Raw genomic sequence first — 27,479 nt, forward strand, 5'->3', positions numbered from 1 at the left:
AGTTAATGATAGGTAAATTACAATTATGAAAGCTGCAGCTAGTTTAAGCATATTTGTTTTGCCACGGCAAAGGGTCAATATTAACAAAAAAATCTGCCAAATTATTCCTTGCGTCACTTCCTCGTGTACCTGATAGAACTCTAGCCCTCGGAATTTCGGACATACCCTCTGTATCACCATTGAATATTATTTCGTTGAAATTAACACCATGCCTTTCTCTTACGAAATTGTGAAGCAAACAGCACGCTTTGATAATTTTTATTGATAAATTTACGTTAACATCTAATGGTCGTTGAAATATTCGCCATTTGTGAGTTAAAATTCCAAATGCACATTCCATATACCTGCGCGCTCGGCTCAAACGATAGTTAAATATTCTTTTAGTAAAATTCAAGTTGGTCCCCGGATATGGCCTTAATATGTGTTCAGAAATGCTAAACGCTTCATCGCCTATGAAAAAATATGGCAGATCATTGGGAACTCCCGGAATATTCGATTCTTTCGGTATGTTAAGATTAAATTCCCTAAGTTTTTTGTAAAATATTGAATTCTGAAAAACAGTACTATCGCTACATTTACCATACGCACCAACATCGATGAAAATGAATTTATAATTAGAATCACAAATGGCTAATAACAATATTGAAAAAAATTGATTGTAATTGTAATACAATGATCCTGTTAGGGATGGTTTGTAAACTCTGACATGTTTTCCATCAATAGCTCCAATCACATGAGGAAAATTTGCCCGTTGTTGGAAACCTTCAGCTATGCTTAACCAAGCTTCAGTCGTGACCTCAGGAAAACATTCTGCTCTCATTAAGTCCCAAATGGCTGTGCAAACTTCTTCCACGATTTTTCTGATTGTTGATAATCCTATTCTGTGGCTGAAATGAAGCTCAGTAAACGAGCAACCGCTTGCTAAGTATCTGAAATATAGAGTACAGAATCTTTTTTATTTTTTTTAGGAACATTACCTACTTCAAAAAAGATGGAGAACGCTGCGTGATGGTTTTATGAAACAACGGCGGGAACTAGCTGCTGCCAAAAGCGGATCAGCTGCTACACATAAAAAATATAAATACTACTCTCAACTCTTGTTCCTCTTACCAATAGTATCAATGAATAAAACGCACAACAGTATGGCAAATCAAGAAAACAATGACCCAGTTGAAGAGCAACATGGTAGTAACATAAATCCACCGAAACCAAAGAAAACCAAAAACAGTGACCCAACAGATAAAATTGGTAGTGAACTTTTGAACGTTTTAAAATCTACGTTGCAACGAAAGACTGATGAAGAAGATTGTGATCGACAATTTATGTTGTCATTGGTTGACGACTTTAAAAAGGTGCCTCAAAGATTAAAGCCAAGGCTAAAGATAAATATAATGAAATGTATCATGGAAGCACAAAATGAGGAAGACAATTTCCAACAAGTACAAGGCGCCGATTATTATGAATACGGCACTTATTCAAATCAATATGGTGGTTACTACACTAAACCTCTCAGAGAATGTACGGAAAATAGGCGTCCAAGTAATCAGCCCTCCTCATCCAGTTTTAATCTATCAGCTGAAGAATATATTGAAAGAAACTATTCCAATAATCAGCAATCACTTGTGGAAAACTCCACATTGGCAATGGAAGATCTAATATCTCCAATGTCCGTAAATAGTCAAAATTCCGAGGAATCTGACTTTTTACCATTGTTCGAAAATTAAAAGTACCGAATACGCTACAAAACTTAAGATATATCTTAAGTTTTTTTTTTTATTTACCTTATAGGGTACAAAAATATCTAATAGATATTAAAAATAAATAATAGATAAAAATATATAATAGATCTTTATTTTGTCAATACCTATGTTTTACAAATAAATAATATTCTATTCTATTCTATTCTAAAAAAAAAAGTTAACAAAATAAATATTACTGGGATCTTAATTATTATAGTAACTGCGATTACTGGCTTACTTAAAGGCTAAGAACTTTTTTTGTGAACTGTATTCGTGATTTCATGTATGAAAGCTGTAATTAGTAGAGTAGGTACATTAAAAATAAGTCGAATGGCTATCTCGTGGGTTCATAATTGTGATAAGCGAGAAGCTAGTTATTTGTGATTTAAGAAATTAAAGCTGTGATTAGTAGAGTCTATTTAGTGGTTCTATCTAATTGTGATTAGCAAGTAAATATCTAAACACTTCAAGGAATGAAAGCTGTGATTATAATAGTAGACTTAGACTTAGATACAAATTTTGATAAATAAACGCACAATAAATTAAAATCACTAGTTTTATTCGTATATAAGCCTGGGTTTAACAATGACAATATCGATATAAGTAGTTAACTTAATATGTATTTAGATAATTGAATTAGATTTAGAGAATTGATAGATATTTACTAACCTCAATGTTACCCAAAGCTTCTCTTCTGGCGTAATACAAAGACGAAAATTTGTATCTCTTCCAGTAATACCTGTTCGAATTTTGCTGAGTAAATAATCAAAAGATGTTGTTGACATTCTAGTGTAGTTGAAAAATTTATCTTCATATTTTCTAAAGTCCCTATAATTTTGAACAAATGACCCATTCAAAGATCTGGTTTGTAAATAAGGCTGTACCCAGTATCTTCTACGGGCACGATTTCTTTTAATTTTACCGTACAAAAACCAAACAGTTAGTATAATAGCAGCGTCCTGAACGAGTTCCACATTATTAACCATTTTTATCAAAATTATCAAAATTATCCTGATGCTCAGTACTGCACGACCACCACAGATAAAGACTAACCACAGAGAAAAATGAGAGCCGCCGTGCGTGAATTTACAAAACGCACCTACGCGCGTGAGTGCGCGAAAGGCAAGGTGTGAAGATCACCTTAGTCGTGTCGTAAAGTCGATCTGTTGTTAAATGCAGCACGCATTTGTTGTTTTTAGGTTTTTTGCATCTACATTCTTGACATTCCCATTTTGATTTTATCTCCTGTGTGAATTTTTTATATTGGTTTTCTGCTACGTTCGCACATTCCAAATCGTAATTTTCATTGCCTAATGAACAAATAAGATTCAGTCTATCAGGTATTAATTGTTTACAACCTGCACAGAGCGCCATCTTGTGGTTAGTTTAGGTAGCAGTTGGGGAAATGTTCGAGGATGTGTTTACCTACCTAAAATTAGAGGTATTATTTTTGAGACGATGCTCCTTTTTATTACTAATTTAGTAGCTTTTAGTGCCATTTGTGCACTGTTGCACCGATGGAAATATGTTATTACACCATTATTTATATAGAAATCTTAGTAGAAAGAAAGAATAGAGTTTTAATTTCAAATTATGTTTTTCGATATTATAATACATACCTATTAAATAAAAATACGATACTTTTCGGTAGTAAGTTTTTAATTTGAATGTCTGGTCACATTGAGTGAACTGTCAAATTGTCTTGTGATTTCCTGTTATTTTTTTTTCAGAAATAACTTGCGATTGTGGATTCTATTTATTTGCATAGCTTTATATTCCGTTGAGTGTAGTTGAGTATCTGCTCCTCCGGGTAGTGCAGTTGTGCGTTTGTTGTGAGATAGAGACTCGAAGTTCTAAGTTGAGAATTCGACTTGTTTCTACATCGTGTCGACGTACAGAAAAAAGTGCTGTGTTCCGGGTTGTATGGACTCAGGAAGTAAGTTCTTTTGATGTATTAATGCCACACATTTACCTTACATATCCCACTATGGCTAAGCTAATTCAGTCTGCACTCGGTTTATCAATAGGAAATTGAGTCTCATTATCAGTGTTTGAAAGGGTTATAAGAGGACAGCCTTTGTACACTGTTCTACATAAATTAAACATGTAGGTATATTGCTCCAGTTTAAGTTTAAATTCAAGCCGCTTTTGACTCATTAAAACGTCAGATGTTGGTTGAGGCTTTTGGCCATCAGGCCATTTACCGTTACGACTATCGGCACAATGATAGTCCACATTTCACATGTCGAGATCACGTGTGCTAAGTCGAGATATTTGAAAATTAATAAACTTTTATTATTATTATCTACTAGCTTTTACATGCATCTTCGCTCGTGTGGAATTTGACATGTTTTTCCCAGGATCAAAAGAAGCCTATATTACTCTCCATCCTTTTAACTAACTCAATGCCAAAAATCAAGTCGATTTGTTGCTTAGTTGGGTGTGAAGGAAGGACAAACAAACAAACACACTTTCACATTTAAAATATTAGTATGGATGTAATGATAACCAAACCAATTATTGTTTCAGATACAAGTCAAACCTTGCATTGTTTCCAAATCCATCAAAGTACAAAGCACGCTTCAAGCAATGGGTAACTTCAATTGGGGGTGACATCATTGGTTTAGATGACGAAGACATATACAAACATTGCAGTGTATACCATGCTCACTTTGAAGAAAAATATTATTGTCAGTACAATAGATTGAGCAACATTGCAGTACCAACATTAAATTTGCCAGGTTAGTAAAGAAACATTCTAACTATGTAAGAACTAATTTGGCTGAAGCCTGCTGGGGCTGCGGGACTTATCTCATTACTGTGACCCCGGAACATAAAGGGCTATTGAAGGAACACTGTGGATTTTAGTCAGTACAAGTCTGACACTGCCCGGGGTAAGAGGACACATTTGATGATTTTACCACATTAAAAAAAAATTGAAGAACTTATTTGATTTGTTATAGCATCTATGTATATGTTTTTATCATTCTCTGTTACAGGGCCTTTGTCCTTACCTAGATTTACATTTGGTGAAAGAAGGCCAATGAGAGAAATACAGAATTGTCAAATTTCTGTACTGTTCCCCTCAGCATCCTCAGTAACTCCATCAACTTCAGAATTTTTAGCAGGTATTAAAAGTATTTATAATTATTATTTTTATATGTAAGTATATTACTTTATCAGGCAGGCAGTTGAAACAACCAACAGATATAAATGCCTGTACATTATCATTAATATAATAATATATGTCGGTTGGTTAGCCCCATGCTAAGTTATTAATTAACTTGTGTTATGGGTGCTAACACAACTGATAAACTACATATAGTTACATATATACATATTTATGAATACATATTGTAACACCCAGACCACGGCCAACAAGCATGCTCATCACACAAATGTCGACCGAACCGGGAATCGAACCCGGGACACAAAATACATAGGTACAGAAGTCAATCTACATACAAAGCGCGTTCGAGTCACGCAGACATAGGTGTCTATGTGTGCGTGTTCACAGACGCGCTGTCTCAAAACAACTCAAAACAGTGCGAGCGCGGCTGTCGTTTTCTTGAGATACGCGCGCCACACACAAGGTAAATAAATGTGCACGCGTTGTGATACTAACTGTAATTTGACTGTAATATTTTTAATTTTAATAACAAAAGAAAAAGTAATAATGGAGAAGCAAAAAAAGTCGTATTAAATTGTTCAGTGGACGGTTGTTTTAATACAACTAAAACAGTGAACAGTCGTTTTTTTAGCCTGCCGTATTACCTATAGTATGTACCTGCTTATTTTCTCATATTTCGATGGTTCGTTTAATAAACGCAGTTGGTAGGTACAGTTAGGTGGGTAGGTAAGCGGCCCGGCGGCCTCTGGCCCAATGCCGTAATAAGTTTTGCTAGTGTCGACCCAGGCGAACCTCCCAAACTCCCAACCTACCCTCAAAGATTATTACTAGTAGGAGTTGATAATTTTTGTGATCATGGCAAGAGTATGTTGTAAGGTAGACGAAATAAAACTCGCACATCAAGGTGATGGTGGTGATTTTGATTTTTGATTTCATTACATACAAAAATATTTTTTTCGCAAGTAAAGAGTAGGATAAGTATATATTTATGAATAACAAAATTATAAATTGCGGTTATCTAAAAAAGTTCGGTATCTCGTTCAAACGAATTTCCTTTGAAAATGTTTATTAACCTCTTGTAAGCCACATTAAATATTTTATTATTAGGTATTGGTTTACCACTACCACGTTAGTTTTATAAAAAAGTTGACAGCCCTAGCGCGACCGCCGAGTTTAGGCATGAAAAGTGAAGTACATACATGAGATTGACTTCTGTTGTATTTTGTGCCCGGGACCTCAGGTCTGGCAGTCCGGCATGGTGACCATTGCGCCATCGAGGTCGTCATCATCACTACGAATCACATTACAGTACGAATAATTACAAATGTTGCATTGGTCTAGCAGTTGCGAGTATAATTGCTGAATGTGTAGGCCTGGTTTGAACTCCTGAGAGTTTGCCCAGTGTAGATGGCAATAAATAATTCTCATAATGAGAAGCATCACTTACGTTAATATAATCTATACTAATATTATAAAGAGGAAAGATTTGTTTGTTTGTTTGTATTGCATAGGCTACGAAACTACTGGACCGATTTGAAAAATTCTTTTACCATTAGAGAGCTTAGTTTTTAGGGAGTAACATAGGCTACTTTTTATCCCGGGAAAAATAACGGGTCCCGCGGGAAAAACCATGGGAGCGGAGCCGCGGGCAAAGTGCTAGTATAATATATTAAAAAAATATATATAATATATGTATATTTTCAGATGCTGTTGTCATATTGCCCGCATTTGATGAGACTCCTGCTCTAGAATCTAGAGGTAAATATTTTTTTCATCCCACCATCTCGGAAAGAGTAGTTTTACCCTTTGATATCTGAGCGCAAAAGTCGTTTTTATCCTCTAGAGCGGCAAAGTGATTTGAATTTAGAACATCGTGTGCAATACTCCATTTGTGACAATCTTGACAAGACTTTTCAAACAAAATACATATTAAACAAATAAAATACTGCTTAAAATAATTATTCAACTAATTAAGTAATTTTTGTTATTGTTTTTACATAGATTTTTAAACTCGTTTCATTTTTAAATTGAGTTTTTAAATAAATGAACTTTAATAGGTACTTCTTTTTAATTTGATACTCATATGTGCGCGCCGTTTTGTTTTTTGTATTTAGTAATTTCCTCGATGAGGTGGCATGAAAAGTTATGTGTTGCACTGGATTGCAAAGATTTTTCACCTTGTGCTCTTTTAATTCCTTTTGAAAATTGAGCCCGCGGTTAAAAAGCAACTTTGCACTCTTGTATAACAAATAACTATTAATTACAAATAACAACTACATTCTAATGAATCATTATATAGTTTTAGGGCATCTCGGAATCCTTTTGACTCTGATACGGAGATTACTTTGCAACCAAGCACGAGTGGTGAAAAGCCTCAAAAATCGAGGAAGAGGAAAATCATCAGCAATAAACCTAAACAGAGCAAGAAAACTGCCCCTCCTCCTGATTTATCCGAAGACTCTGAAACCGAGCCAGTATCTACTGCTCGAAAACAATCCTCAATATTTTCAGATTCTGAGGTAAGCATAATAGTCATCTAATACTTTTTACAGTTTCACAATATTCTTGTTAAATAGTGTGTTCTGGTAACAATCGTTTAATTTTTAATTTTTTTACCAGTTGTTTCGATCAAATGTGTTTAAATGAACTCGAACATGAAGTAACTTCTGTCTGTTTATATCTACCTTATTTTGTACCGATTTCATGCAGCTAGTGATTTTCAGACAAAAATAATTTTAAATTGTTGCTATAGTATTTGACAGTTAGGTATATGTATCCCACCAAAAACATTAAATGTAAAAAAATGCCAAGTCTCTCGATGCAGTCTTTCCATCGTAAAAAGTTTTGAGATCTCATAGAAGCCAAGTCCTATTCAAAATATTTTGTAGTTATACACCAACATTTAGTAATTGTATCAATAGTTTTCTTTATATTATAATTATAGTGACTTGGCAATGAGCACAAGAAGAAACAAATAAAACGGCATATTTGGAGGAGTTGAAAGTTACACACACCGCATGCGTAAACATTAATATCACAAAATTAATTTTCTTTTGGTTTATCCGTGTCGTCCCAACCGAATTTCGGCAACGGCAGTCAGTCTTAGTGTACTCTCGATTCATTTACTTTCATAAAGCGATGGCCCGTAAGGTATTCTTAATTATTGTATTGGATCATGTAGTCGGTAGTGACCATCATGATTCACACATAACAAATAATCTGATCACTGGTCTCGTCAGTAACTTTTGCACATAATTCCAGGCAGCAAGCAGCTTTTAATTTGTGCTCATTGCCAAGTCACTATAATTATAATATAAAGAAAACTATTGATACAATTACTAAATGTTGGTTTATAACTACAAAATATTTTGAATAGGACTTGGCTTCTATGAGATCTCAAAACTTTTTACGATGGAAAGACTGCATCGAGAGACTTGGCATTTTTTTACATTTAATGTTTTTGGTGGGATCTCATTTATTTTTTGTAAGTGTATTTCTTTCTTTTTTACAACAAACTAAATAGAACTAAACTAACAAATAACTAACTAAATAAATATATATCTACTAACTTACAAACTATAACTAAACTAAACTAAATAACACGTAAAGTTCTCCGAATATCAATTATCACTACAATATTTTTTAGTTTCGAAATGGTTTTTCATAGACAGATGGCGCTATCAAACGAAAATTATCGAATTATTTTGAAGTACTACTTAGACTGCGCTTTGTAACGAAACCATAGCGCGATTCAGACAGGTACAACGCCATCTATCGAGCGCGCATACAATATTTATCGCAATACAATGGAGTTTTAGCTTTATTAATTTAATGAATTATGAACTTTATGTATTAATGATAGTCTATGTATTACATTTATATTATTCTTTTCTATTCTATGTATGTATTCATCCAATTGAATAGGTACTTAAACAACGAACAAAGTTAACAATGCAGTCAAAATCCATACATAATGTTCTTGCCAAACCGCAAATATAAAATTGTTTTCTATGGCATATTATTTTTTTATGTTTTTATAATTTTTCCTTTATATGTGGCTAATGACCTATCTTGGTGCAAAATTTGAAGTTTCTAAGTCTGCTAGAAGTACCTTAGATTTTTGATGATCTGTCAGTGAATCAGTGAGTCAGTGAATTAGTGAGTCAGTGAGTGACAAAATGGTGTAACTTTGATCGACCGTAACTCCTAAACTATTAATTCAATTGGCATGTAATTTCGAACTTAAGCTTGTTGTAATGCCTACTATTATTCACCGAAAACCTAAACTCCTAGCTTCGTCCACGTCGAAGATATAGGGGGGCGAAACAGCCGCGAATCGCTTCGAGAAAAGATGGTACGGCCGTGCCCGTTTTGCTCGAGACTTGGCTGGGGCACTGCCGTGCCCCCAGATACTAACAGTAAACTTTTATTGGAGTTTTTGCTATGCTTATAGTATTATAATTGAATTAATATATTTTCAGGACGACGCAGTGGAGCCTGTTAGAGCTGCTGCTCTAAGAAGTTATCTGGCACGGCGTGTGGGTTCCGGGTACACCCTGCAGCGTGATCCAACTCGCAGCGGTCAGTTTTATATAGAGCTACGTGTCTACAATAGCAAGGAAGCAGAGACACTTGCTGCTAATCGTTGGAAGCGAGCGCTTTTCACACTTCGCTCATCACATGATGACAGCGGTCCGGTATGGAAAGCTCTTACTGACTTAGTTAGCGCTGCTAAGCAAGAGTATGCAAAGATAAAACCTATATTATATCCTTCAAACGTTTTCTAAATTGCACTATGATATGTTAGTTTTTGTTTACTCTTGTTTTATATAGGAACTGAGAAGGTATTACCGGACTAGTTAATCCTGTATCCAAAATATAAAGTCTCGGTATATTGTAACAATCAAACGTTTTCTAATAACAGCAGCTTGTTATTCTATATTTTGTAGCTGCGATTATCTTATTTTTTATCATATATGTGTTTGTAGCACTTATCTGCTTCAGATTTGAATTTAGTATAGACCCCTTTTTCTGTATGATATTAACAATATAATGTATTGTGTTACTACACAGGTCAAGCCAAACATTTATTAAACTCTGTATCTATTCTATTTCAATATTTCGAAAATTTTGAAGTCATAATAATTTACTTGTTTACACTGTTTACCTTTCTTACAGACCTAACCAAAAATTTGCAAAAAATCTCTGATATTTCAATATTGCTCAGAAATCATGAGACACTGAAATTCAAATATCTAAAAATCCAGCATGTTAAATATTCATCATTTAAAATTAACTATTACGCTGTTTAACTTTCTTACAGACCTAACCAAAAATTTGCAAAAAATCTCTGATATTTCAATATTGCTCAGAAATCATGAAACTCTGAAATTCAAATATCCATACATTCTTTATACAACGAAATTTAAAAGTAAAAGCTCAAATTAATATAATATTCCAGTTATCGAGATTGACAAAGTATTAATATCATGCTCTTTACAAAAATGAAATTCTGCCATAGTTGTTAGTTACATGTCTCAAAGTCAAAGTATTCATCACATAAGAAAAGTAACAAACATAAAACAAATTGTTTACTCCGTACTGAATACCAAAATGTTCAAGACAGAATAGCTAGCTACAAAATAAATCCTCAAAATAATGAAATAATAACACCCGAATTATTTTTATCTGATGTATTCAACACCATTTATAATTTATTACAGCCATTATTACAAAAACATAAATCATTAAAGATAAACTTTGAACTTTTTGTGCTATATTTACTTCCTAAGAATGAAGAACTATCTCTTAAGTCTTTTAATACTAAATATTCCATAATAAATCAGAGTACAGATATCATATCTTTATACAAAGATTGCACGCAACGATTAGTATGTAAATGCTTAGAGTTTGAATTATCAGAATCTGGTTGGACAATAGAGAAAATAAGACATTTAGAAATGAATATTGCAAAATACAATCCTTTGAGAGCAGGAAGTTACATTGCTTTACCTTTGAGAATTAACAAAATGAAGGCATGTCTCAATATTCAGAATACGGATAACCATTGTTTTCTTTGGTGTATCATTGCTCATATGTATCCAGCTAAAAATAATCCTAATAGAGTTTCATCTTATCCGCATTATTCTAAGATCTTAAATACTAACGGAATGTCTTTCCCCCCAACATTTGAAGATATAAAATGGTTTGAAAAACATAATTTTAATATAAGTGTAAACATTTATGGTTTGGAAAAAAACAATACTATAACGGGACCATTATACAAAACTAAACTGCGAAAGTTAAATCATGTAAACTTATTATTTATTAGCAAGAATGGTAAGGATCATTTCTGCTTAATTAAAAACCTTGAAAAAATTGTTCGCAGTCAACTTACAAAACACAAATCTAGGATTCATCTATGTGAAGAATGTTTTTTATATTTTAAAACACAGGAAAAACTAAATAATCATAATTGTGGTAGATTGCAAACCGTTCTTCCTGAAGAAAATAGTAAACTTAGTTTTTCAAATTATCAAAAAACTCAAAGAGTGCCAATCGTCATTTACGGAGATTTTGAAAGCTTATTACGTGAATATTCAGATAAAAGTAAAAGTCAGTATATTGAAAACATTCAAATTCATGAAGCCACTTGCTTTGCTTATTAGATATGCTGTGAGTCTAACCCTGAATTAAATAATTTAATATCATATCGTGGTCCAAATTGTTCAAAAAAATTCGTTGAGTCAATTATCAACGACTCGCAAAGATTATATCAAATTTTGTCAATGCACAGACAAATGTTACCGTTGACGAGTGAAGAATATCATTCCTTTAAAACTGCTGTGAAATGTCATATCTGTAAAAAAAAATTTGCATCTGATGATCATATTGTTCGTGATCATGATCATTTCACTGGTAAATATCGAGGGCCAGCTCATAATAAATGTAATCTAAATTCTAAATCATGTCATTTTATACCAGTTATATTTCATAATCTTTCTGGATATGACAGCCATTTATTCATAAAAATAATACATAAATTTAATTCCAAAAAACAAAGAAAAATATATTTCATTCAGTAAATTTGTGCCCCTGGATTCAAAAAACACAGTCCAACTAAAATTTATTGACTCTTTTAATTTTTTAAGTTCTAGTTTGGATAATTTAGCGAAAACTCTAAATGTCGCAGATTTTAAGCATTTAAAATCATTTTTCATTGATGAAGATTTACTAAGATTGTGTCTAAAAAAAGGTGTATATTGCTATGAATATATAAACTCTTGGAAAAAATATGAAGAAACACAATTACCTGATCGAAACAAATTCTATAGTAGACTCACATCCGAAACTGTATCAGAAGAAGATTATAATCATGCATTAACTGTATGGAATAAATTTCGCATAAATAATATAGGAGAATACACTGATTTATACCTAAAATGTGATGTGCTGTTATTATGTGACATTTTTTAAAAATTTAGATCCATGAGTTTAAAGCACTATGGGCTAGATCCTTGTCATTATGTTTCATCACCATCATTAAGTTGGGATGCTATGTTATTAATTACTCAAGTTGAATTGGACTTATTATCTGATATAGAAATGTATGAAATGCTAGAAAAAGGCGTCAGAGGAGGGTTAGCACAGTGCTCTTTAAGGTATGCAAAAGCTAATAACAAATACCTGCCAAATTATAATGAACAAGAACCTAATACTTTCCTAGCTTACTTAGATTGTGTTAATTTATATGGTTATGCTATGATGCAAAGTTTACCGGTCGGAAATTTTAGATTCCTTACGAATAGCGAAATTATCAAATTCAATATTAGCTCTATTTCATCAGATAGTGATGAAGGTTATATACTTGAAGTAGATATTCATTATCCTTTTGTAATACACGATGAACATTCTGATCTACCATTTGCAGCAGAAAAAATAATTCCTCCTATGCCATGCTCCAGTAAAACGAATAAATTAATAGCTAATCTTTATGATAAATATAAATATGTTATACATTATATTCATTTGCAAGAGTGCATAAAAAATGGTATCGTAGTGTTAAAAATTCATAGAATACTTTCATTTACACAAAAAAAGATCTTAGAACAATATATAAATTTAAATACTCGACTCAGACAGGAAGCGACTTCAGATTTTGAAAGGGATTTTTTTAAAAAGCAAAATAATTCAATATTTGGGAAAACTATTGAAAATAAAAGAAAACAAGTTGATGTTAAGTTAGTTAATTTATTGAAAGATGACTTCAATAAAACTAACAAAATTAATGGTGCTGAAAAGTTCATAGGCGCTCCCAATTTCAAAAACCTTGCTATAATTTCTGAAAATCTTGTTGCTATTCAGTTACAGCCAGCAAAAGTAGTTTTAGACCGACCAATATATATATATATTGGTCATTAGCCCATATGGGCTTTACGATACTGGAACTAGCAAAGAGTCACCTATATAATTTTCATTATTCCATAATGAAAAAAATATACAAAAATAACATTAAATTATGTTATACCGATACCGACAGTCTCTTATATTTAATACGTACCAAAGATTTCTATGAAGACATGAAAAATAATATTCAATACTTTGATACAAGTAATTTTAAGATTAACAATATTTATGGGATACCACATTGCAATAAACAGATACCTGGTTTCTTTAAGGATGAAATGGGCGGAGATGTCATATCAGAGTTTATTGGTTTAAGAGCTAAGCTGTACTGTATTAATACGCTGAGCGATATAGTTAAGAAAGCCAAAGGTGTAAAAAAATCTGTTTCAAAAAAAATTACCATAAACAAATATAAAAGTGCATTAAATTGTAATATCAATTTTAGATACCCTATGTTTGTTATACGATCTAAAAATCATAAGCTTTATACACAAAGAATCAAAAACTTTGGTACTTGATGGGAATGATGACAAACGTCAAATTAAAAAAAATAATGCTTTTACTTTACCATGGGGTCATTATAGTTCCCTATTCTAATCTGAACCAAAAATTTATTACTATTTTTTTTTAATAGGATAATTATATTATTATTTTTTGTAATAAAATTAAGTCATAATGTATTTTTTATTTTTGAAATGAAATAAATATTTTGTATTCAACTGATTTGTGTTTAATCGTTATTGATACATACCTATTTATCTCGAATATAGAAGCTGTGATATCCTAGTGGTGAGACCGTGGAACAGTCGAAGGTTTCGATTTCGAACCCAAGGCACACGCTGACTTCTCGAGTGTTCTGTTCATTTTATAAAATAAATATCACAGTTTCAGTGTTTTGGAAAGTAAGTAAAAATTTGGGTCCTGGGCCTGATCTCTCTCCGGCCGTCAGATTGGGGCTGTGAAAGTAAGAGAACAGAGACTGCACCTTGTTTAGTGGCTCTAGCCGCTGTGGCCGAAATCAGTCATTAGGACAACTTTTATTTCGATTTAACTGAATAATTAAACAAGTATAATTAAATAATTTATTTTAATTTTCACAATAAATATACAAAGGTACCAGTCACTAAGTACTAAAAAATAAACTATTAATAAAACTAAATAACAAACTATTTCTGTACTACTAAAAAGTGAACTACTATACTAAACTTAGGGCTATTATTTTAATTACAAATTAAAATGTACATTGTAAAGTATTATTTACAAGCTAATAAACAAAAAATCTTATTCTTTATCTACAACTTAATACTATTAATTTTTAAAAGATATTAAGTATAAACATACACATCTATTTGCTTAATTTCTTTACAATTTTACCAACTAAATATTCAGTTTCAGTCATAATATCATCATATTCACTAGTCACTAAATACTGCACATTCACACTTCATCTTCAGGATTAGATGATATTTCATCCATATTGCCACCGTCCAAGTCATAAATTATAATTTTTATTACGCGTTGCGCACAATCCGATTCTTTACGCATGATAAAAGATTTAGTTTTCAAAGATTTTGATTTAACTTTCCTCTTCTTTAATGTTTGTCTCTTTGCTTTTTCAAGACGATATTCCTCTTGTGCTGCTGCTGCTACTTCAGCATACCAACTCTCCCTATCTTGGGCAAAATTAAAAGGATGAGTTATAGGATCATTGATGTCGTCCATCGTGTTCTGAAAAAAAAAAACTTTATAAGTGAATGGCAGCAATTAACAATAATCTAAATATATAAAACGCAAAGGTGACTGACTGACTGACATAGTGATCTATCAACGCACAGCTGAAACCACTGGACGGATCGGGCTGAAATTTGGCATGCAGGTAGATGTTATGACGTAGGCATCCGCTAAGAAAGGATTTTGATCAATTCTACCCCCAAGGGGATAAAATAGGGGATGAAAGTTTGTATGAAACTTTGTCAATTTTAAACCGATCGGACTGAGACTTTGCATGCATAAAGCTACTATGGCGTAGGCAACCCTTGAGAAAGGATTTTGATAAATTCCATCCCTAAGGGGATAAAATAGGGGATGAAAGTTTGTATACATCTTCTTAGATTTTATGAAGAAGTCCTGATGACGAATCAGAATTTTATGATGACGTTCGCTTAAATACGATTTTGATTAATTCAACCCCCATTCAACCCCCACGGGTGATAAAATAAGGGATGATGAAGGATGTAAAATGTATTAGTTTGAACCTATCAGTACGTAATGGAACGAACAAAATAATGTTTAGTTCTAAATGTTGAGAAGTTCTGCCTACCGCTATTAGATGGCGCTGTGCATTTTCGTCTCATTTCTGAATCGCGGTGTTAAGATTCTCCGCCAGTTAATTACCTTCGAACTGAACTGTAGGTAATCTGTTTGGTGATCTCCAGTTTTCTTTCAGGACGCACTATCGACGGCGACGTTGCGACGGCGACGGTGGTCGACGGCGCGCTATCAAGCGCGCGCCCGGTGAGAGCGGGAGTGCCGCAGGGAAGCTGCCTCTCGCCCGTCTGCTACTCATGGTACACCGACGACATCCCCTCGGCGGAGGACTCGACACTTGCGCTGTACGCTGACGACGCCGCGTACATCACAACATCGATGAGCGCGAAGCACGCGATCGTCAAAATGCAGCGTGTCCTCGACCTCCTCCCCGAGTGGCTGTGCAAATGGCGGCTGTCGGTGAACGTGGGTAAGACGCAGGCGATTCTCATCGGGGGCGGCCCCGCACGTCCACCCAAACTCGTACTACAAGGCGCCGAGATCGAGTGGTCGCGCCAGGTCAAGTACCTAGGCGTCACCATCGACCGGCGCCTCACCATGGCTGCACACGTCCGGCAGGTCGCCGGTAGGGGCAGGGTAGCCCGCGCCTTGCTCAAACCAGTGCTCTCATCTCGCCTCCCGCTGCGTACCAAACTGGCGGTGTACAAGACGTACATCCGGCCGGTACTGACGTACGCCGCCCCAGCATGGTTCGCCCTCACTAGCGAGAGGAGCCGCAAGACGCTGCGCTCACAGCAGAGCGCATGCCTGCGGCTCATCGCACAAGCTCCCCGCTATGTGAGGAACGACGTCCTCCAGCGGGACCTTAAGATGGAGAGCCTGGACGAGTTCGTGCGCCGGCTCAGCGAGGGCATGTTCGCGCGTGCAGACGCATCTGCTTGGCTTCACGTCAAGCACCTGGCGCCCTTGCACGCGCGCCCGCCCGACGCTAAGGCCTTACCGCGCGACCTCCTGCCGGACGCGCCGCCACCACCGGACTGACGACACCCGAGCTGGCTGCACCCATCTACACGCAGCTAGCTCACACAACAGACACTCCACATACACGATATACATTCGGCGAGCGTCGTGTGCTAGGTTAATATAGGCACGACGCAACCCGCCACACAATCACGACTCCACAACATTGTACTCACGCAATACCGTGTCGCGCAAGCGCGCACACGGTAGCGGATACACTGAGCGGCGGTACACACACATACAAGCCGCTCATACATACATAATCGGCCCGTCGGCTGGAGCGTCCGGCTAGCTCTGGAAGCGTTACAGTCGCGGGTCTAGCATACCCGTTGTGCAGGGGCGCAGAGCCGGCGTCTCTGTCGCTGGTCGTCACCCGCCGGGCCTCCCCCGGGTAACCGGGGGTCTCACCTGGCGGGGACTGACCGCCGAGATGCCGTGAAGAAGCGGCAATGTGCTGCCGCCAGCGCACCTGCAAACAAACACACGACATATTAACACATAGGGCAGCGTCGCACAAACGCTGTCCTAATCTGCTGCGCCTACATCGGCAATCCAACGACCTGCCCGTAGTAACGGGCAGCGGTTGGACCCCGCGGGAAAGGGGCGTAGCCCCGTGGCCCGCCAGCCGCGCCCCCTTGCGGGGTCGCAGCGACTACCACTACCACTCAGCGGTAATCTGTTTGTTTGGTTGCTGCGGATTGCCTTCCTCACTGACATATTAAACATAAATAATTCTAGCGGATTATATTTGACGGTTCTTTTTTATTAGCGTGAACACAGCCTTATGTTTCTTCTGATCTGCTGGCTCCACCAAGAAGTGACAAATTGCGAGCGCACATTTTGAAAAAAGAACTGCAGGCTTCAAGTACGAACACATTTTTTTTTAACGACGACGTCAAAAATCATCAAATGACCCCTCCCGCTGTGGGTTAGCAGCGGTGAGGGTGTGTCAGACTCTTACTGACTAAAAACCGTCGTGTTCCGTCGTAGGCTTTTTATGCACCAGGGCCGCGGTAACTCTTTCGAACAATCCCGCAGCCCCGGCAGACCTTGGCAGACCTTGCTGGGCCCTACTGGGGTACAAGTACGAACACATGGATTGTACTCTCACAGATATTGGGCTGTTCGTGAACTAATTCAAACATTTCAGTGGAATCCCAACTTAACATAGTGAATGAATGCACAGAAAATCCTCAAGTGTTACCCCCTGTAGTGAAACTATGTGCCTGCCTGATGACATCCACCCAGCTATTTCCCAATTATGTGGCTGTTGGCTTCCAGTCAAACCAAATCTGTTTGAGTACCAATATTTTACTTGGAGTGACTACCTATATGATCTCCTCAACCCAGTGAACTAGACACCACGTTATCCATGGTAAGACAGTTTGACAGACTTTCTGGCTTCTGATAAGTCGCAGTTGCTGCAGAAAATGTACAAATGACAGCTTTATCAGACCTTTGTATCCTGTGAGAATTACTTACGCCCCATACGTAATCATTTTCCAAATCGGTTGACTAGGTCCAGAGATTTCCACAAAGTCACAAACTTTACTTCTTTCATTTAAATTTAATTATAAATGGTCACACATGAGAGACGACGGCAGATAGAAGAGTATGGATGGAGAAAACATAATAACGACCTCAAATAAAATTGGGATAAGCGCAGGAGGATGATGATAAATGGCCACACATACATATACCTACACACAATACACCTACGAGATAAATAGCATTTTGACAATTCTATATTGCCCACGCAGACGAAGTCGCGGGCAACAGCTAGTATTTAATAATAATGAAAATTCTCATTTTACTCACTTGTAAATTTAATCCCTCCGAATCGTTATTCAATGACGAAGTTCTGTTAGGATCCATAATATTAAAATCCGGACTGTAGCATGGTGATCTCGACATGATTCTGAAATTAATAACAAGATTGTCATAAATGAAATTAAAAGTATAAGACAAGTTAAATATTATTGGAAAATACTTACCTCAAAATAACTAAATTGTAAACAAAGGACCAGTTGACTCAAACTACAGCTGCAGACTGAAAAATATTTAAGACGTTAGTCATGTTAGATACACATTTTATAATTTAAAAATTAATGTCTCAAATAACATAATTGATACTTGTGGTATTTTAATGATTTATCGTAACAAGTCTAAACCTGTCAAACTGTAATGTGTTTTATGGATGCCCTAAAGGGGTCTACACACCAAAGCCGCTGCACAGTGGTTTCATTAGAACAAGCTAGCTAGACAAAATTATTTATTGGGGTATTTTGCTTCGTATGGCTTTATTATGATATTCTAATGCGGTTTTAGGCACCAACACCCAAATAAAAAGAGGTAGGGAGGGTCACGTGCACCAAAAAAACAAAAAATGACAAAAGATATTTCGTTTATGACGGACAATTAAAAGACAACAATAAATAAAATTAACAATTCTCATAAAATACTCAACTACTAATAGCCTAGCTACTAATTACACAAAGGGACACTATTAGTAGGTACTTTTATATCAATATTTTTAACTACAACTAATAATAAAGTTAGATAAGGTACACATTCTTATAAATTGATTAGTACAATATTATTTAGAGCTCTATTGATATTTTGATAAAAACTACTATGACTTACACTAGAACTTACATTTACAGAAGGAGGGGGAGGGGGGGGCTGTCTTTTGTATTTTTTTTTGACGTTCGAAAAGTGCTGTTTTGCAGCCAAGTTTGAATAAATGAGTTTAGATTTTGATTATGACTGGAACTTCCATAGCACCCCCATTTGCTTATAAGGGATAGTGATGAATCAGGAGTTATAGATTTTAAATATTTGGCATTTTTTTAAGATTTTGCATCTACGTAATATGCCAAAGCCGCTTCCTTTGACAAACATCTCAATTCTTCGCGTACACTCACACTTGCTTTCATTATTTGGCACTTTTCAGGACTTTGACTTGCATCTTTAATCACAGAAGTTCCGATGTCCAGACAATCGCGCTGATAGTTCAGCAGCCACTATTAACTGGTTTACATCCCGTGTTTGAAGAAGGTCGTCCACGCGCCTCCTTTTCGTTTTTTCACTAGCTTCAGTAAAATCCACCGATGGACGCCCAGAAACCGAAGTCTTACTTGATGATGATGGTGCTGAGTAGTAGATGGATACTCTGAACGAAAAATCACCAGATAACCACTCAGAATTCTTAGTCAGAAAACGATCGCGACGCTTTCCAGAACTTTAACATTTCTCTACAAATTTGGATGACAATCTTCCAATTGTCATTTTAATTTCCCGCGCAGATGCTTCCGTGATATTCCCAAGATCACGTTTCATCGATAGAAAGTCATATAGTCTACTATTACGATTCTCTTTGGGATGTTTCTGCCATTCATCAAAAAACTCCATTTTTGAGACTGAGAACTCGTATTCTGAAACAACAGACAGAATGACAAAGTTGCACTTAAATGCGCGGATCAAAATGAGTAAAATATAAAAGCTAACAGATATGGCTGTAATACATATCATTTTCAGCCCGGGTACATAAGGGTACAAGTACTTTCTAGTCCAATTAATTCAGAAAATTGACCAAAAATAACATACTCTTTAAAACTCTAGGTATTTAAAAACAGTGCGGTGAAAGTATATCTATTTTCTAACTAGAATTGAAAAGTACATACCTTTTACTTGAAGATCCATCACTAACATTTTTCAAAAAACTTAAACTCACTGTCATATGATGTTACTTCGATAAGCGCAAAAATGCAAGTAATAAGTAATTTTTTACCTCTTCTCTTATATACTGCCCTCATTATTTTACCAGTAGTTGACATTGAAGCAAAACAATTCTTAGATTTGGGACATGCATTTATGTGGCTCTAGGCTCATGTGATAAATTCCAGGAAATTCAACAGTGACTTTTGTCTAGCTAGCTTGTTCTAATGAAAACACAGTGCGCTGACCCGGCGGCATAGCCCGGCGGCACGACTGCCGCGGCATGCGGTGTTCTAGTAATTGTCAAATACTCTATGAAAGCCGGCGGCATGATTGTACAAAATACGGCCGGCGGGTTGGGCCGCCGGCCTGTGCCGCCGGCATCAGCGGCTTTGGTGTGTAGACACCTTAACTGTCTGACGTAAACGCCATCTCCAACAACTTAGAAACTCTGAACAGACTTGGACTTGTTCTTGTACTCAATGTATTATGGTGTAAATTACTAGATATAAATATTTAGGCTGCCTATTCATTGCGGCAATCGGTATGATGAAGTTGATCAAGCAACCCATATCTCTGAAAGTTAATAATATCGATTTTAATGAATCTTCTCGCTCAATCAGACACAGTGCTTTATTGCCTAATACGATTCGATGTATAATATGCGGTCCTTCCAATTGTGGTAAAACTAATGCCATGATTAGTTTACTGGTACATGAAAATGGTTTAAAATTTCAAAATCTTTATCTTTACTCGAAAACTCTTTTCAATCAAAATATCGTTTCTTGACCGAAGTATTAAAAAGAGTGCCGCAGATTAACTTTTACGAGTTCAATGATGATAAAGATGTAATTTCTCCGAGTGAAGCTTTAGCAAATTCTGTATTTATTTTTGATGATGTTGCATGTGAAAATCAAATAAATATCCGCAATTATTTCTGTATGGGTAGACATAAACAAATAGACTGTTTCTATTTATCTCAAACTTATTCTAAAATTCCGAAGCAATTGTTACGTGACAATGTTAATTTTCTTATTATATTCAAACAAGATGATGTAAATTTAAAGCATATTTATGAAGAGAATGTTAGTTCTGATTTACAATGGAAAGAGTTTAGAAATCTTTGTCAAACTGTTTGGAGTAAACCTTATAATTTTCTACTTATTAATAAAGAATCGTCATTAAATAACGGAAGGTGCAGACAGAATTTTGATATGTTTTTTAATTTTGACTGACTGTTTATATGTACATTTAAGCAATTAACATGCAAAATCAAATTCAGTATAATTTGTTCTTTAGCGTAATACAGTTGTTATGATAGGTACAACATGGAGAAAAATATTAAAATAGAATTAATGAAGTCTGTAGACTCCATAAAGAATAAAATAAAACAAATGAAAAACCAGGAACACTCAATGAACTTGTCACTTGACAAAATGTTAAAACCTGTCACAGATCCCCTTAAAACCCTAGTCGATTCGAAAAAAACAATAGAAAAAATACAAAATTTAGAAAATACTCACTCTAATTTTGAAGAAATGGAATTGGATGACATTAATAGTAGCTCATCTACAAAGTTTGAAGAATGCTGCGAACCAGAACTGAATTCTAAACAGTTCGTTAAAAAGTCTCCCCAGACAGAATTACTGGATGATTTAGAAATATCATTAGAGGGCAGTGGCATCCATGATATTTATGATGGGGTAAATATACCATTTGGAATAAGGAGTGCAAACAAAAAATTACTAATGGGTAATTCAATAGTTTCATTTTCTAAAATAGATAGTGTGAATGATGATAATGTCATTTTAATTAAAGTTGGCGACAAAAGCTACAATTTAACCCCTGGTTTAAAAGAACTTTTACTTCGAAGAAAACCTGATTTGAAACTAATATCGAGCAAAGATAAACTTGTCTATAAAGATATGTTGCATTATACAAATGCACATAAGAGAGATTTCAATCCTAATGGACAAATTAGAGGTGATAAAGGTATAAAATATCGTGAAATAATTAAACCATTGTTTTCTGAATCGTTAAACAATAATAGTATCACTAAATTTGGAGGAAGCTTACCAACGCTAAAGACATACAAACATAACACGGACTTGATTTATTGGGATGATCCTAACGAATTGGTTGACAGATTGAAACTATTAATTGCTTCCCGAGATGCTGGTAATACAAACCATGATAATGAAATTTTATCAATAATCGAAGAATTAAAAGAAGTTGATATAATTAAACCATAAATAGTCATAATATCATCATCCTCCGAGCCTTTTTCCCAATCATGTTGGGGTCGGCTTTCAGTCTAACCGGATTCACCTGAGTACCAGTGCTTTACAAGAAGCGACTGCCTATCTGACCTCCTCAACCCAGTTACCCGGGCAACCCGATACCCCTTGGTTAGACTGGTGTCAGACTTACTGGCTTCTGACTACCCGTAACGACTGCCAAGGATGTTCAATGACAGCCGGGACCTACAGTTTAACGTGCCATCCGAAACACAGCCAATGGTGTCTAAGATATACTTAGAAAGTACATACAAACTTAGAAAAGTTGCATTGGTACTTGCCTGACCTGGAATCGAACCCGCGCCCTCACACTCGAGAGGTTGGTTCTTTGCCCACTAGGCCACCACGACTTAGATAGTCATAATAATATGCTTTTTATTCAGTACTAGCTTTCCGCCCGCGGCTTCGCCCGCGTGGAATTCGGTTATATTGCGGTATAAATCACAACTATAAGAAAACTTCTCATTCCCACGGAAAAATCTAAGAAGCGCGATGTAACGCTGGATACGATTAGTTGTTAAACCAAAACTGAATGGTACACTATGTATATCTATTATACGTTTTCCCTTGTGGAGCAAAAACATGCAGATTTTGGGCACTGGAAACCCGGGAACACGCTACATAGATCTGACCATGCGAAAAACAATGTTTTTCTAAGTGTACTCCAGCAACCCTTAGAGTTTGGCCTTGTGCTTTATTAATGGTCATTGCAAATGAAACCCTTATAGGAAATTGTAGTCTTTAAATTGAAAAGGAGGTCTGTTGGAATAATCGGAATCCGAGGAATGAGTACACTTTCACCCTTTGCTGCGCCAGTTAAAATAGTGGCTGTAATAATGTTCCGCCCAAGCTGAGTGACACGCAGCCAGGTACCATTACACAGTCTAGGGGCATCGAGATTACGCATGAACACCTACTTTTAGTTTTAATTTATGAGAAGGCACCCCACTTACCTAATACTTATACCAATACTTAACTAATACTTATACCAATTAGTAATTCGTTGAATTATAGTTATTTCAGGATAAGTAGATGTAAAAAAAACAGTTAAGACGATAAAACAAATTGTACGTCATCCCTCGGGAATTCCTCATTTTCGAGGATTCATTATCGTATCATTTAGCTTCTAAAATATGTTCATATTCGTTTGCAATATATAAGTAGATGTAAAAAAACAGTTTAGACGATTAAACAAATTGTACATCATCCCTCGGGAATTCCTCATTTTCGGGGATTCATTATCGTATCATTTAGCTTCTAAATTTACATGTTTATATTCGTTTGCAATATATTACCTTGTTTTAAACGACACACAGCGCCATCTACAATCCATCCATCAAGCAAACAATATTTTTGTTTTCCCTCGGGAATATCTATTTTTTTCGGGATAAAAAGTACCCTATTATTTAATCCGGACTTCTAACTTTACGTCTGCAAAATTTCAAAGCAATCGGTTCAGTAGTTACGGCGTGAAAGCGGAACAAACAAACAAACTCACTTTCCGATTTATAATATTATATAGTAAGGATTAGTATATTAGTATTAGTAAATATTAGTAAATTATTAGTAAATTAGTAATTAGTATATTAGTAAGGAAGTAAGGATAATAGCTGAGTTTAAGACAAGTATACCTACTGAATTGTGAACATGAGCAAAGCTGATGTGGTAAACGAAATTCATAAAAATGCAAGGGTGAACTATCCACGAAGACATGTTATCATGAAAGATATAGATGACTTGTGGCAAGCAGACTTAATTGATATGCAATCAATTTCAAAAGAAAATAAAAATTACAGATATATTCTTGTCGTTATTGATACATTTTCGAAATATGCTTGGGCCTTTCCTATGAGAAGTAAAACCAAAGAAGATTTGTGTAACTCTTTCAAAACTTTGTTGAATAAAGGACGTGTTTCTAAAAATCTACAAACGGATAATGGAGCAGAATTTTATAATAACAAATTTCAGAAGCTTATGAAATCATATAATATTAACCATTATTCAACCTTCTCAACAAAAAAGGCTTCAATAGTTGAACGATTTATCAGGACATTGAAATCTAAAGTTTATAAGGAATTTAGTTTAAATGGCAATTACAATTGGATAAATAATATCCTAAATGATGTTATTTACAAATACAATCACACTCGCCATCGCACTATTAATGAAATTCCTGCTAATGTGGACAATATTAATAAAAAAAATGATATTAGAAAGGTATTTAAAGTTGCTAAAAAAATATAATTTAAACAGCAAGTACAAAGTAGGTGATTATCAGTATCAGCATGTGCGTATCAGTAAATGCAAAGGAACATTTGAAAAAGGTTACACTCCCAACTGGTCAACGGAAATATTTAAAATTCGTAAAATACAAAAAACAGCTCCCATAACCTACTTAATTGAAGATACTATCAGAGGTCGCCCTATTTTAGGTGCATTTTACACCCAAGAACTTCAAAAAACAAAACATCCCGATATTTATCTAGTTGAGAAAGTTCTTAGAAGAAAAGGTAACAGAGTTTTAGTAAAATGGTTAGGTTTGTCTTCAGCTGAAAGCAGTTGGATTGATAAATCGAATGTAATATTATAAATAATATTAATAACAAACTGGAATCGATAACTATTTATTAAATTATTTTAAACTGGAATCATCAGTCGTATAATGTGTTTTGGAGAGAGTAGTCTTCTCAATTGGCTTATTAATAATTTACCATTTGAATTACACTTACCAGGATATAATTACTGTGGTCCTGGTACTAAATTAATAAAAAGACTAGCAAAAGGAGATAACGGTGTAAATAAGTTGGACGAATATTGCAAAGATCACGATATTGCATATCACAAGTCATCAAACTTGAAAGATCGACATAAGGCTGATTTAATTTTGTTAAAATGGCGAAACAGCGAGCGGTTGCTTCCGATGCCAGTACAGGCGAAAACTCGCAGTACGCTTAGTAAGTAAGGCTATGTCGGCAAAAATTAAAACTGGTTCTGGTTTGAGGAAAAAGCGTTCTCCAAAAGTTACATCTGGAAAAGGATTAAAAAGTAAATTAAAAACTGTTATTACAAAAGCAAAAAGACACATAAAAAAATTAAAACCTAAGAGCAAGAAAATGGCTATAGAATTAGCTATTGCTGCTACCAGAGAATTAGCTGATGATTCATCGATTAAGCTCCCTCGTGTTATTCCTATTCCAAAAACTGGGGGAGTACTACCTCTGATTCCTATTTTGCGGGATTATCAGCAGCGGGAGCTTTAGCAGGCGGTGCAGCGGGTATTTCCAAAACCATAAATGAATTCAAAATGGCTAAAAAACTGTATGAGGAATCGAGAAGACACAATGAAAAAATGGAAGCTTTATGTATTGGGAAAGGACTACATCTTAAACCACATAAGGACGGTCTTGGAATTTTCGTGTCAAAAGAAAAAAACTAAAATATCAGCTACCCAAAAGGGCCTTAACTAACTTTGACATTTTAAAGTATGGAAATAGAATTCCTTATTTTAGAGGTGTCTTTATGAGAGATAAGCTCACTAAATATCCATATAAAAAAGAATGTGGATTTATTAATTTAAATAGTTCTAAAAACCCTGGTTCTCATTGGGTAGCCTATGCAAAATGTAATGATTATGTTGAGTATTTCGACAGTTATGGAAATCTTAAACCTCCAAAGGAGTTTATAAAATATGTAGGTTCTAAAATTCAATATAATTATGAAAACATACAACGTGATCACCCATTCAACTGTGGTCATCTATGTTTAAATTTCTTAAACAAGTTTTGGTATAATCAAGAAATAAAATAAACAGGATCATTGTAAAGAGTTCAGTATGCAAGCATGTCTACTACGGTTACCATCTCTGGAAATAAATCAGAATTGGTCTCGTATTTTCAACCACCTCTTCATTTATCTGATCAATACGAGTGCGGTTTACTATACTTTTCAGTATTAAAAACAAGACCGAATGTGCCCGCTATTAACAGCAGTTCAACAGCTGTAATCAGAATCAAATGTGATCTTGTGCACGGTTCATATCACAACGGATTACCGACTCATTTTATTCATGAATTCGTATCTGATACTGCTTCAAGTCACGGCTACACAGAAATACCCCAGAACGTTATTTACTTCCCAGTGAACAAAAATATAATTTCATCTATATCTGTTAAGATTGTTGATCAATTTGGTAACTGTATTAACTTTGGTGAAGAACATATTCAATTACGTCCTCATTTAAGAAAAACAAAATGATAGTATATTATAAAAACACTCCTATGAAAATCAAACGTCTTATTCCATCTACGACCGTTAAGGTGCATAGACGTAAGAAAAAAGTGAAGAAATTGAGTGAAGCAAATAAAGCTTTTCTTAAAGCTCTAGGTTTTAAAGTATGAATATACTACAAATTACTGAATTACCTCACTTCGATAGTTCGATTGAAAGCTATGAAGTCCACACATACAATCCCTACACTATATAACAGCTTTAGAGAAAACGATGAAATCAGAATTCCCATACACCAACAAGACATATACGTGTTACCATCAGCCAGTTCAATTTACGTCGAGGGTCAAGCAAAGTTCTTCGACAAAGATGGAAAACCGATTAAAAAAAATATTACGTTCAGTAACAACCCTGTTATGTTTTTGTTTCAAGATATCAGATACGAAATAAATGGCATTGAAATAGATCGCATTAAAAATTCTGGAATAACGTCGACAATAAAGTCATATGTTTCAATGAATGATGGAGAAAATAAAGTTGCTGCTTTGTGGGGTTGGAACCTAGATGGATTCAAAAGTGATGGTCATTTTAGTGCTATTGTACCTCTTAATAAAATTTTAGGATTTGCCAACCATTGTTTTCTGAATCGTTAAACAATAATAGTATCACTAAATT

At 35.2% G+C, this 27,479-nt stretch overlaps 1 long non-coding RNA gene across 1 annotated transcript; it reads left to right on the top strand.

The window, feature by feature from the left end:
* The first annotated feature begins 3,413 nt into the window (after positions 1-3,413).
* On the top strand, positions 3,414-13,995 carry LOC110370081 (uncharacterized). Its single transcript, XR_010276707.1, has 6 exons — positions 3,414-3,675; positions 4,269-4,480; positions 4,739-4,867; positions 6,574-6,627; positions 7,169-7,388; positions 9,351-13,995. It is a non-coding gene; the product is annotated as an uncharacterized LOC110370081 (long non-coding RNA).
* The last annotated feature ends 13,484 nt before the right edge of the window (positions 13,996-27,479 follow it).

This window comes from Helicoverpa armigera, chromosome 8 (assembly GCF_030705265.1).
Source record: "Helicoverpa armigera isolate CAAS_96S chromosome 8, ASM3070526v1, whole genome shotgun sequence".
NCBI classification, from domain to species: Eukaryota; Metazoa; Arthropoda; class Insecta; order Lepidoptera; family Noctuidae; genus Helicoverpa; species Helicoverpa armigera.